Source organism: Chiloscyllium punctatum, chromosome 31 (assembly GCF_047496795.1).
Source record: "Chiloscyllium punctatum isolate Juve2018m chromosome 31, sChiPun1.3, whole genome shotgun sequence".
In the NCBI taxonomy this organism is placed as follows: domain Eukaryota; kingdom Metazoa; phylum Chordata; class Chondrichthyes; order Orectolobiformes; family Hemiscylliidae; genus Chiloscyllium; species Chiloscyllium punctatum.
Window position 1 is genome coordinate 26,980,253 of NC_092769.1, and position 12,843 is coordinate 26,993,095.

Here is a 12,843-nt window from a genome sequence, read left to right on the forward strand (position 1 = left end):
AAGGTGCGCCCCGAGATCTAAGCCATGTTGGAACTGAAACGGAGGAATCGACAGAGAGGCTACAGAATGACATCGCATCCATTTAATTTTCTTTAAGTCACTGACGAGCAGGAAAATGTAAACGGGGAGGGCAAGTGGAGAAGTGTGGCAATTGCAGCTCTGGTGAAGCTCCTTCTTTGTGATTCACTCAGCAAACAGAGACGTGAAGGTGACTCAGGCGTGAGAGCTCTTCACATCGAGAACAAAAAGCAATCAAGGGCAGTTAGCACCTCTTCCGGAGTGGCGGTGGGGTGAGGTAATTACCTTTTGAGTTCTGTTACTATGTTCAGAAACTGCCTTTTAGATTGAGGTGAACAGAAACTCCATTTCTAAGAAGCACCATGGAAGTTAGCAAAATGTATTGAGTCGCTTCTCGTCGATTCCCGCACAGGTTTCCGACTCAGTTGGTATCCATGTGGCTCATGTCCAGGAGTGAACATCTCTGCAGCAAATTGCCCGTTTAAGGTAAAAGGCACGGAAAGTGTCATCTCGAACAGGCTCCGAGGTCAGAGCATCCTCACAATGTGATCTGTCGCTCTCGGAATGTAATGCGACTTCCGGTTTTAGGGTAGAGAACTTTCTTTGGGACCCTTATTCTGCAAAACAGACACAGTGACTGAATAAATGCTGCACGGTATGATTTGGAACACGGCCTGCTCAGCTTTGTGCATTTTCCCTGTAGTCCGGCGTGTTTCGTGTTCCGTGTAAACGTGAAAGTCGTCCTGTTTCGAGCAATGGGTGAAATCATTTAGCAGAGCAAGAATCGAAATTGCAGTAATGTCAAGCAGCTCATGGTTATTTGACCAAATCATAAGCGAACATATATTGTCACGCACTCACAGATACATATGTAGCTGAAAAGAGTCTGAGAAGATAGACTCAGCTTACCATTGATTTTTGTCTGGATTGATGGGCTATCATTATCTACTGCGAAATTGACATTGTAGCCGGGCACATCCCAGCAGCTGTGCGAGTCGGAGAGGGATCATGGAACCCTTTTCATGTGACTTTGCGTCTGTTGTTATGCAGGGGCACAATTGGAAATGCAAGAAAAGGGACTGTGCGGTCGGCTGGTAGTGTGGCCGAGCGGTCTAAGGCGCTGGATCCAGGTTCCAGTCTTGAAAGGGGCGCGTGTTCGACTCCCGCCACTGCCATTTCTGCTGTTTAACTCCAATGCTGCAGCTTGTTAAAATGCTGTTTCCGCCCCCTCTGTATTGATGTTGAAAACAAAAGTAAAATGGGTTTGCTTCCCGGGGAATTAACTGTGGTGTGGGACAGTGCCACACGGAAAATCGCAAACAGCTCTGCTGTTCCAGCCAATTTGTGCGTTTACTGGAACCGAATGGAGACTGTTATTTCATCGCTGTTGTGATGAAACACTGCAGAAACGAACGACTTACTTACTTTTGCTCCGACTGACCATACTCCGTGAAATTTTCCCAGACCCACAGTTGAGGATTTTTGCTGCTGGAAGTTACCTCAGAAACCCTGTTAACTCGTAATGTGGTGACTCGACTCGTCGTTATTTGGTTTTCTGGCCAATGGGAAAATCGATCCAATGAATTTCGATGTCACATGTTATTGAATTTCTCCCATTTCCTTTATTTCCGTCCTGGAGGCATCGGAACGGAAAGGGAATCTCATCGAGACTGTGATTGGTGAAATTCACTTTTTATGGCCCCTTCTCATTATGTTCTTTCTTTCTCTCTTTTCAGCATTGTCTGGGAGGTGTTGGTGCACTAAGGCTGCAGTATGTTTGAAAGAGTAGTTTGGAATTGCCCTGTTGTTAGTTGTGAGATTACTTTATGACTCATGCCCTCGGACTGTCTCACATTTAGCATTCATGCATCTCTGTGTCTGAAAATGCATTAGGCATGCCAGTTTTGTTTGTGTTCCGTGTTAAATGCTTACTGTTTTGCGATTCGCTCAGTACATTACGAGTTAACAGGGTTTCTGAGGTAACTTCCAGCAGCAGAAATCCTCAACTGAGGGTCTGGGAAAATTTCACGGAGTATGGTCAGTCGGATCAAAAGTAAGGAAGTCGTTCGTTTCTGCAGTGTTTCACAATACTACCTTTCCCGTGAGCAGTCGAACAGACGAAACGATTGTGCCACAGACAGCGACGGCAAGCTCTGCTAAAAAGTAATCCTTTAAAGCCGGTGTAAGCAACACGACGGTATTGGGGTACACCGCGTGGAATCAGATACTTCGGTGTATCTCGTCCATGCTCACCACATAGCCAAAGTTAAACAAGTCCCGTTCCCCAGCATTTGGCCCCTATCCCGCTAAACCCATCCTATCCAGAAACTCATCCGATTACCTTTGCAATTTTCTGAGTGTAATCGCCTCCTCCACTTCCTCTGGTAGCTCATTCCAAACACGCACAACCTTCTGTGTGGGAAATGTGCCTCAGGTTCTTTGTCAATTTCAGCCCACTCACCTTAAACCGATGCTCTCGATTTTTCAACTCACCCCAACTTGGGTAAAACACATAAATACTCAGTTTACAACCCTTCCATAAGATCATGTCGCAGCCGTTATGCTGCGGGGAAAGTCGTCCCAGCTTATTCCACCTCGCCCTACGGTCCAAACATTGACGACATCCTTGTCTATATTTTGTCATCAATTTCACGTTGTTTTTTTTTACGTTTTCAAGATGCTAATTACGCTGGACAATAACAAGCTATTGGAAACAGAAAGGTGAAACGTAGAATTGCTTCAACTTTCAGTGCTGGATGCCACTGAGCTGCATAACGGCGGCGCCGGCTGGTTTCTGTAGTGTAGTGGTCATCACGTTCGCCTAACACGCGAAAGGTCCCCAGTTCGAAACTGGGCAGAAACTGCTTTCTTTTTCAAGTGCAGCCTTTCACATGCACAAGAACGGAGCTTCCTTGCTTGCTTTCCCATCTGCAAACCTGCCTTCTAATTTGCTTGAACGAATCTGCTCTCGTAGTGAAATGCAAGGCAACTCCGTTTAATTACTGTGCAAAGCATTAGAAAGTTTTTCTCCAACCTGGTTCTGATCATATGCCATTCTGTTTGAGAGTGTAGTTGCCGCGTTCTGATCCTTCCACGAAAAGCAGTACCGCATTTGCATTCCTTGCGCAGGCGGCCCGGTTCAAAGGCAGGGAAGAAGCTGATGCGCTGGTGTCACAGCGCACCACGAATTCCTGAACTTGTCTGTCTGTCAAACGTACCCCAAAGTCGTCTCTGAAAGGCTTCATTTGGAAGCTGTCTGTCGTTATTCAACGCGCGAGAGTTGGCACCGGAGGTCCTGAATCATGTTTTGGAGCAGTTCGCACGTTAGTGGCTCATTCAATCAGCAACAGCAATGAAACAAACATACACTCTGAGAGGAACCTCCGGACCTGTGCTGTCATAGCGTCGCTAGTATTAAGGTGCGCCCCGAGATCTAAGCCATGTTGGAACTGAAACGGAGGAATCGACAGAGAGGCTACAGAATGACATCGCATCCATTTAATTTTCTTTAAATCACTGACGAGCAGGAAAATGTTCACGGGGAGGGCGAGTGGAGAAGTGTGGCAATTGAAGCTCTGGTGAAACTCCTTCTTTGTGATTCACTCAGCAAACAGAGACGTGAAGGTGACTCAGGCGTGAGAGCTCTTCACATCGAGAACAAAAAGCAATCAAGGGCAGTTAGCACCTCTTCCGGAGTGGCGGTGGGGTGAGGTAATTACCTTTTGAGTTCTGTCACTATGTTCAGAAACTGCCTTTTAGATTGAGGTGAACAGAAACTCCATTTTAAGAAGCACCATGGAAGTTAGCAAAATGTATTGAGTCGCTTCTCGTCGATTCCCGCACAGGTTTCCGACTCAGTTGGTATCCATGTGGCTCATGTCCAGGAGTGAACATCTCTGCAGCAAATTGCCCGTTTAAGGTAAAAGGCACGGAAAGTGTCATCTCGAACAGGCTCCGAGGGCAGAGCATCCTCACAATGTGATCTGTCGCTCTCGGAATGTAATGCGACTTCCGGTTTTAGGGTAGAGAACTTTCTTTGGGACCCTTATTCTGCAAAACAGACACAGTGACTGAATAAATGCTGCACGGTATGATTTGGAACACGGCCTGCTCAGCTTTGTGCATTTTCCCTGTAGTCCGGCGTGTTTCGTGTTCCGTGTAAACGTGAAAGTCGTCCTGTTTCGAGCAATGGGTGAAATCATTTAGCAGAGCAAGAATCGAAATTGCAGTAATGTCAAGCAGCTCATGGTTATTTGACCAAAACATAAGCGAACATATATTGTCACGCACTCACAGATACATATGTAGCTGAAAAGAGTCTGAGAAGATAGACTCAGCTTACCATTGATTTTTGTCTGGATTGATGGGCTATCATTATCTACTGCGAAATTGACATTGTAGCCGGGCACAGCCCAGCAGCTGTGCGAGTCGGAGAGGGATCATGGAACCCTTTTCATGTGACTTTGCGTCTGTTGTTATGCAGGGGCACAATTGGAAATGCAAGAAAAGGGGCTGTACGGTCGGCTGGTAGTGTGGCCGAGCGGTCTAAGGCGCTGGATCCAGGTTCCAGTCTTGAAAGGGGCGCGGGTTCGAATCCCGCCACTGCCATTTCTGCTGTTTAACTCCAATGCTGCAGCTTGTTAAAATGCTGTTTCCGCCCCCACTGTATTGATGTTGAAAACAAAAGTAAAATGGGTTTGCTTCCCGGGGAATTAACTGTGGTGTGGGACAGTGCCACGCGGAAAATCGCAAACAGCTCTGCTGTTCCAACCAATTTGTGCGTTTACTGGAACCGAATGGAGACTGTTATTTCATCGCTGTTGTGATGAAACACTGCAGAAACGAACGACTTACTTACTTTTGCTCCGACTGACCATACTCCGTGAAATTTTCCCAGACCCACAGTTGAGGATTTTTGCTGCTGGAAGTTACCTCAGAAACCCTGTTAACTCGTAATGTGGTGACTCGACTCGTCGTTATTTGGTTTTCTGGCCAATGGGAAAATCGATCCAATGAATTTCGATGTCACATGTTATTGAATTTCTCCCATTTCCTTTATTTCCGTCCTGGAGGCATCGGAACGGAAAGGGAATCTCATCGAGACTGTGATTGGTGAAATTCACTTTTTATGGCCCCTTCTCATTATGTTCTTTCTTTCTCTCTTTTCAGCATTGTCTGGGAGGTGTTGGTGCACTAAGGCTGCAGTATGTTTGAAAGAGTAGTTTGGAATTGCCCTGTTGTTAGTTGTGAGATTACTTTATGACTCATGCCCTCGGACTGTCTCACATTTAGCATTCATGCATCTCTGTGTCTGAAAATGCATTAGGCATGCCAGTTTTGTTTGTGTTCCGTGTTAAATGCTTACTGTTTTGCGATTCGCTCAGTACATTACGAGTTAACAGGGTTTCTGAGGTAACTTCCAGCAGCAGAAATCCTCAACTGAGGGTCTGGGAAAATTTCACGGAGTATGGTCAGTCGGATCAAAAGTAAGGAAGTCGTTCGTTTCTGCAGTGTTTCACAATACTACCTTTCCCGTGAGCAGTCGAACAGACGAAACGATTGTGCCACAGACAGCGACGGCAAGCTCTGCTAAAAAGTAATCCTTTAAAGCCGGTGTAAGCAACACGACGGTATTGGGGTACACCGCGTGGAATCAGATACTTCGGTGTATCTCGTCCATGCTCACCACATAGCCAAAGTTAAACAAGTCCCGTTCCCCAGCATTTGGCCCCTATCCCGCTAAACCCATCCTATCCAGAAACTCATCCGATTACCTTTGCAATTTTCTGAGTGTAATCGCCTCCTCCACTTCCTCTGGTAGCTCATTCCAAACACGCACAACCTTCTGTGTGGGAAATGTGCCTCAGGTTCTTTGTCAATTTCAGCCCACTCACCTTAAACCGATGCTCTCGATTTTTCAACTCACCCCAACTTGGGTAAAACACATAAATACTCAGTTTACAACCCTTCCATAAGATCATGTCGCAGCCGTTATGCTGCGGGGAAAGTCGTCCCAGCTTATTCCACCTCGCCCTACGGTCCAAACATTGACGACATCCTTGTCTATATTTTGTCATCAATTTCACGTTGTTTTTTTTTACGTTTTCAAGATGCTAATTACGCTGGACAATAACAAGCTATTGGAAACAGAAAGGTGAAACGTAGAATTGCTTCAACTTTCAGTGCTGGATGCCACTGAGCTGCATAACGGCGGCGCCGGCTGGTTTCTGTAGTGTAGTGGTCATCACGTTCGCCTAACACGCGAAAGGTCCCCAGTTCGAAACTGGGCAGAAACTGCTTTCTTTTTCAAGTGCAGCCTTTCACATGCACAAGAACGGAGCTTCCTTGCTTGCTTTCCCATCTGCAAACCTGCCTTCTAATTTGCTTGAACGAATCTGCTCTCGTAGTGAAATGCAAGGCAACTCCGTTTAATTACTGTGCAAAGCATTAGAAAGTTTTTCTCCAACCTGGTTCTGATCATATGCCATTCTGTTTGAGAGTGTAGTTGCCGCGTTCTGATCCTTCCACGAAAAGCAGTACCGCATTTGCATTCCTTGCGCAGGCGGCCCGGTTCAAAGGCAGGGAAGAAGCTGATGCGCTGGTGTCACAGCGCACCACGAATTCCTGAACTTGTCTGTCTGTCAAACGTACCCCAAAGTCGTCTCTGAAAGGCTTCATTTGGAAGCTGTCTGTCGTTATTCAACGCGCGAGAGTTGGCACCGGAGGTCCTGAATCATGTTTTGGAGCAGTTCGCACGTTAGTGGCTCATTCAATCAGCAACAGCAATGAAACAAACATACACTCTGAGAGGAACCTCCGGACCTGTGCTGTCATAGCGTCGCTAGTATTAAGGTGCGCCCCGAGATCTAAGCCATGTTGGAACTGAAACGGAGGAATCGACAGAGAGGCTACAGAATGACATCGCATCCATTTAATTTTCTTTAAATCACTGACGAGCAGGAAAATGTTCACGGGGAGGGCGAGTGGAGAAGTGTGGCAATTGAAGCTCTGGTGAAACTCCTTCTTTGTGATTCACTCAGCAAACAGAGACGTGAAGGTGACTCAGGCGTGAGAGCTCTTCACATCGAGAACAAAAAGCAATCAAGGGCAGTTAGCACCTCTTCCGGAGTGGCGGTGGGGTGAGGTAATTACCTTTTGAGTTCTGTCACTATGTTCAGAAACTGCCTTTTAGATTGAGGTGAACAGAAACTCCATTTTAAGAAGCACCATGGAAGTTAGCAAAATGTATTGAGTCGCTTCTCGTCGATTCCCGCACAGGTTTCCGACTCAGTTGGTATCCATGTGGCTCATGTCCAGGAGTGAACATCTCTGCAGCAAATTGCCCGTTTAAGGTAAAAGGCACGGAAAGTGTCATCTCGAACAGGCTCCGAGGGCAGAGCATCCTCACAATGTGATCTGTCGCTCTCGGAATGTAATGCGACTTCCGGTTTTAGGGTAGAGAACTTTCTTTGGGACCCTTATTCTGCAAAACAGACACAGTGACTGAATAAATGCTGCACGGTATGATTTGGAACACGGCCTGCTCAGCTTTGTGCATTTTCCCTGTAGTCCGGCGTGTTTCGTGTTCCGTGTAAACGTGAAAGTCGTCCTGTTTCGAGCAATGGGTGAAATCATTTAGCAGAGCAAGAATCGAAATTGCAGTAATGTCAAGCAGCTCATGGTTATTTGACCAAAACATAAGCGAACATATATTGTCACGCACTCACAGATACATATGTAGCTGAAAAGAGTCTGAGAAGATAGACTCAGCTTACCATTGATTTTTGTCTGGATTGATGGGCTATCATTATCTACTGCGAAATTGACATTGTAGCCGGGCACAGCCCAGCAGCTGTGCGAGTCGGAGAGGGATCATGGAACCCTTTTCATGTGACTTTGCGTCTGTTGTTATGCAGGGGCACAATTGGAAATGCAAGAAAAGGGGCTGTACGGTCGGCTGGTAGTGTGGCCGAGCGGTCTAAGGCGCTGGATCCAGGTTCCAGTCTTGAAAGGGGCGCGGGTTCGAATCCCGCCACTGCCATTTCTGCTGTTTAACTCCAATGCTGCAGCTTGTTAAAATGCTGTTTCCGCCCCCACTGTATTGATGTTGAAAACAAAAGTAAAATGGGTTTGCTTCCCGGGGAATTAACTGTGGTGTGGGACAGTGCCACGCGGAAAATCGCAAACAGCTCTGCTGTTCCAGCCAATTTGTGCGTTTACTGGAACCGAATGGAGACTGTTATTTCATCGCTGTTGTGATGAAACACTGCAGAAACGAACGACTTACTTACTTTTGCTCCGACTGACCATACTCCGTGAAATTTTCCCAGACCCACAGTTGAGGATTTTTGCTGCTGGAAGTTACCTCAGAAACCCTGTTCACTCGTAATGTGGTGACTCGACTCGTCGTTATTTGGTTTTCTGGCCAATGGGAAAATCGATCCAATGAATTTCGATGTCACATGTTATTGAATTTCTCCCATTTCCTTTATTTCCGTCCTGGAGGCATCGGAACGGAAAGGGAATCTCATCGAGACTGTGATTGGTGAAATTCACTTTTTATGGCCCCTTCTCATTATGTTCTTTCTTTCTCTCTTTTCAGCATTGTCTGGGAGGTGTTGGTGCACTAAGGCTGCAGTATGTTTGAAAGAGTAGTTTGGAATTGCCCTGTTGTTAGTTGTGAGATTACTTTATGACTCATGCCCTCGGACTGTCTCACATTTAGCATTCATGCATCTCTGTGTCTGAAAATGCATTAGGCATGCCAGTTTTGTTTGTGTTCCGTGTTAAATGCTTACTGTTTTGCGATTCGCTCAGTACATTACGAGTTAACAGGGTTTCTGAGGTAACTTCCAGCAGCAGAAATCCTCAACTGAGGGTCTGGGAAAATTTCACGGAGTATGGTCAGTCGGATCAAAAGTAAGGAAGTCGTTCGTTTCTGCAGTGTTTCACAATACTACCTTTCCCGTGAGCAGTCGAACAGACGAAACGATTGTGCCACAGACAGCGACGGCAAGCTCTGCTAAAAAGTAATCCTTTAAAGCCGGTGTAAGCAACACGACGGTATTGGGGTACACCGCGTGGAATCAGATACTTCGGTGTATCTCGTCCATGCTCACCACATAGCCAAAGTTAAACAAGTCCCGTTCCCCAGCATTTGGCCCCTATCCCGCTAAACCCATCCTATCCAGAAACTCATCCGATTACCTTTGCAATTTTCTGAGTGTAATCGCCTCCTCCACTTCCTCTGGTAGCTCATTCCAAACACGCACAACCTTCTGTGTGGGAAATGTGCCTCAGGTTCTTTGTCAATTTCAGCCCACTCACCTTAAACCGATGCTCTCGATTTTTCAACTCACCCCAACTTGGGTAAAACACATAAATACTCAGTTTACAACCCTTCCATAAGATCATGTCGCAGCCGTTATGCTGCGGGGAAAGTCGTCCCAGCTTATTCCACCTCGCCCTACGGTCCAAACATTGACGACATCCTTGTCTATATTTTGTCATCAATTTCACGTTGTTTTTTTTTACGTTTTCAAGATGCTAATTACGCTGGACAATAACAAGCTATTGGAAACAGAAAGGTGAAACGTAGAATTGCTTCAACTTTCAGTGCTGGATGCCACTGAGCTGCATAACGGCGGCGCCGGCTGGTTTCTGTAGTGTAGTGGTCATCACGTTCGCCTAACACGCGAAAGGTCCCCAGTTCGAAACTGGGCAGAAACTGCTTTCTTTTTCAAGTGCAGCCTTTCACATGCACAAGAACGGAGCTTCCTTGCTTGCTTTCCCATCTGCAAACCTGCCTTCTAATTTGCTTGAACGAATCTGCTCTCGTAGTGAAATGCAAGGCAACTCCGTTTAATTACTGTGCAAAGCATTAGAAAGTTTTTCTCCAACCTGGTTCTGATCATATGCCATTCTGTTTGAGAGTGTAGTTGCCGCGTTCTGATCCTTCCACGAAAAGCAGTACCGCATTTGCATTCCTTGCGCAGGCGGCCCGGTTCAAAGGCAGGGAAGAAGCTGATGCGCTGGTGTCACAGCGCACCACGAATTCCTGAACTTGTCTGTCTGTCAAACGTACCCCAAAGTCGTCTCTGAAAGGCTTCATTTGGAAGCTGTCTGTCGTTATTCAACGCGCGAGAGTTGGCACCGGAGGTCCTGAATCATGTTTTGGAGCAGTTCGCACGTTAGTGGCTCATTCAATCAGCAACAGCAATGAAACAAACATACACTCTGAGAGGAACCTCCGGACCTGTGCTGTCATAGCGTCGCTAGTATTAAGGTGCGCCCCGAGATCTAAGCCATGTTGGAACTGAAACGGAGGAATCGACAGAGAGGCTACAGAATGACATCGCATCCATTTAATTTTCTTTAAATCACTGACGAGCAGGAAAATGTTCACGGGGAGGGCGAGTGGAGAAGTGTGGCAATTGAAGCTCTGGTGAAACTCCTTCTTTGTGATTCACTCAGCAAACAGAGACGTGAAGGTGACTCAGGCGTGAGAGCTCTTCACATCGAGAACAAAAAGCAATCAAGGGCAGTTAGCACCTCTTCCGGAGTGGCGGTGGGGTGAGGTAATTACCTTTTGAGTTCTGTCACTATGTTCAGAAACTGCCTTTTAGATTGAGGTGAACAGAAACTCCATTTTAAGAAGCACCATGGAAGTTAGCAAAATGTATTGAGTCGCTTCTCGTCGATTCCCGCACAGGTTTCCGACTCAGTTGGTATCCATGTGGCTCATGTCCAGGAGTGAACATCTCTGCAGCAAATTGCCCGTTTAAGGTAAAAGGCACGGAAAGTGTCATCTCGAACAGGCTCCGAGGGCAGAGCATCCTCACAATGTGATCTGTCGCTCTCGGAATGTAATGCGACCTCCGATTTTAGGGTAGAGAACTTTCTTTGGGACCCTTATTCTGCAAAACAGACACAGTGACTGAATAAATGCTGCACGGTATGATTTGGAACACGGCCTGCTCAGCTTTGTGCATTTTCCCTGTAGTCCGGCGTGTTTCGTGTTCCGTGTAAACGTGAAAGTCGTCCTGTTTCGAGCAATGGGTGAAATCATTTAGCAGAGCAAGAATCGAAATTGCAGTAATGTCAAGCAGCTCATGGTTATTTGACCAAAACATAAGCGAACATATATTGTCACGCACTCACAGATACATATGTAGCTGAAAAGAGTCTGAGAAGATAGACTCAGCTTACCATTGATTTTTGTCTGGATTGATGGGCTATCATTATCTACTGCGAAATTGACATTGTAGCCGGGCACAGCCCAGCAGCTGTGCGAGTCGGAGAGGGATCATGGAACCCTTTTCATGTGACTTTGCGTCTGTTGTTATGCAGGGGCACAATTGGAAATGCAAGAAAAGGGGCTGTACGGTCGGCTGGTAGTGTGGCCGAGCGGTCTAAGGCGCTGGATCCAGGTTCCAGTCTTGAAAGGGGCGCGGGTTCGAATCCCGCCACTGCCATTTCTGCTGTTTAACTCCAATGCTGCAGCTTGTTAAAATGCTGTTTCCGCCCCCACTGTATTGATGTTGAAAACAAAAGTAAAATGGGTTTGCTTCCCGGGGAATTAACTGTGGTGTGGGACAGTGCCACGCGGAAAATCGCAAACAGCTCTGCTGTTCCAACCAATTTGTGCGTTTACTGGAACCGAATGGAGACTGTTATTTCATCGCTGTTGTGATGAAACACTGCAGAAACGAACGACTTACTTACTTTTGCTCCGACTGACCATACTCCGTGAAATTTTCCCAGACCCACAGTTGAGGATTTTTGCTGCTGGAAGTTACCTCAGAAACCCTGTTCACTCGTAATGTGGTGACTCGACTCGTCGTTATTTGGTTTTCTGGCCAATGGGAAAATCGATCCAATGAATTTCGATGTCACATGTTATTGAATTTCTCCCATTTCCTTTATTTCCGTCCTGGAGGCATCGGAACGGAAAGGGAATCTCATCGAGACTGTGATTGGTGAAATTCACTTTTTATGGCCCCTTCTCATTATGTTCTTTCTTTCTCTCTTTTCAGCATTGTCTGGGAGGTGTTGGTGCACTAAGGCTGCAGTATGTTTGAAAGAGTAGTTTGGAATTGCCCTGTTGTTAGTTGTGAGATTACTTTATGACTCATGCCCTCGGACTGTCTCACATTTTGCATCTCTGTGTCTGAAAATGCATAGGCATGCCAGTTTTGTTTATGTTCCGTGTTAAATGCTTACTGTTTTGCGATTCGCTCAGTACATTACGAGTTAACAGGGTTTCTGAGGTAACTTCCAGCAGCAGAAATCCTCAACTGAGGGTCTGGGAAAATTTCACGGAGTATGGTCAGTCGGATCAAAAGTAAGGAAGTCGTTCGTTTCTGCAGTGTTTCACAATACTACCTTTCCCGTGAGCAGTCGAACAGACGAAACGATTGTGCCACAGACTGCGACGGCAAGCTCTGCTAAAAAGTAATCCTTTAAAGCCGGTGTAAGCAACACGACGGTATTGGGGTACACCGCGTGGAATCAGATACTTCGGTGTATCTCGTCCATGCTCACCACATAGCCAAAGTTAAACAAGTCCCGTTCCCCAGCATTTGGCCCCTATCCCGCTAAACCCATCCTATCCAGAAACTCATCCGATTACCTTTGCAATTTTCTGAGTGTAATCGCCTCCTCCACTTCCTCTGGGAGCTCATTCCAAACACGCACAACCTTCTGTGTGGGAAATGTGCCTCAGGTCCTTTGTCAATTTCAGCCCACTCACCTTAAACCGATGCTCTCGATTTTTCAACTCACCCCAACTTGGGTAAAACACATAAATACTCAGTTTACAACCCT

At 46.4% G+C, this 12,843-nt stretch overlaps 6 non-coding genes across 6 annotated transcripts; all 6 read left to right on the forward strand.

Annotated features, from left to right (window-relative positions):
- The first annotated feature begins 2,808 nt into the window (after positions 1 to 2,808).
- On the forward strand, positions 2,809 to 2,881 carry trnav-aac (transfer RNA valine (anticodon AAC)). Its single transcript has one exon. It is a non-coding gene; the product is annotated as a tRNA-Val (tRNA).
- Positions 2,882 to 4,544: 1,663 nt separating this feature from the next.
- Positions 4,545 to 4,626, forward strand: trnal-cag (transfer RNA leucine (anticodon CAG)). Its single transcript has one exon. It is a non-coding gene; the product is annotated as a tRNA-Leu (tRNA).
- A 1,615-nt stretch (positions 4,627 to 6,241) lies between these two features.
- Positions 6,242 to 6,314, forward strand: trnav-aac (transfer RNA valine (anticodon AAC)). The gene has a single exon. It is a non-coding gene; the product is annotated as a tRNA-Val (tRNA).
- Positions 6,315 to 7,977: 1,663 nt separating this feature from the next.
- trnal-cag (transfer RNA leucine (anticodon CAG)) lies at positions 7,978 to 8,059 on the forward strand. Its single transcript has one exon. It is a non-coding gene; the product is annotated as a tRNA-Leu (tRNA).
- Positions 8,060 to 9,674: 1,615 nt separating this feature from the next.
- On the forward strand, positions 9,675 to 9,747 carry trnav-aac (transfer RNA valine (anticodon AAC)). Its single transcript has one exon. It is a non-coding gene; the product is annotated as a tRNA-Val (tRNA).
- A 1,663-nt stretch (positions 9,748 to 11,410) lies between these two features.
- trnal-cag (transfer RNA leucine (anticodon CAG)) lies at positions 11,411 to 11,492 on the forward strand. Its single transcript has one exon. It is a non-coding gene; the product is annotated as a tRNA-Leu (tRNA).
- The last annotated feature ends 1,351 nt before the right edge of the window (positions 11,493 to 12,843 follow it).